The sequence below is a fragment of the Pteropus vampyrus genome, unplaced genomic scaffold (assembly GCF_000151845.1).
Source record: "Pteropus vampyrus isolate Shadow unplaced genomic scaffold, Pvam_2.0 Scaffold665, whole genome shotgun sequence".
NCBI classification, from domain to species: Eukaryota; Metazoa; Chordata; class Mammalia; order Chiroptera; family Pteropodidae; genus Pteropus; species Pteropus vampyrus.
In genome coordinates, this window is record NW_011889446.1 from 99,249 (window position 1) to 99,635 (window position 387).

Sequence of the window (387 nt, forward strand, 5' to 3'; positions counted from 1 at the left end):
GGAGCAGCGCGCGGCACGTCCGGCAGAGGATGGCCACGGCTTGGCGCCTGCCTCTCGTCGGTGAAAGAGTTGGACACGTGTCACGTGGACCTCGCTGACCCGTCCTGCTGTCCCCGAGTCCCGCCGTGGGCGCCGTGTGGCCGTGCGCACGCCCGAGGGTGCATCCCAGCCCTGGCAGGCGGACCGCGGGCCGCGGGCACTGGGGAGCGACCATCTGGGAAGCGACGTGCTGTCACCACTCGTGGAAGGGGTTCAGCCCACGGGCACCCACTGCGAGACGATGACGATGCAGTGACCGAAAGCCCAGGGTCTGAGATGAGCACACCCTGGAGCAGGTGGCCCTGCACGCAGTCACGGTGTCCTTATAGGGGCCAGAAGGGGAGTCAC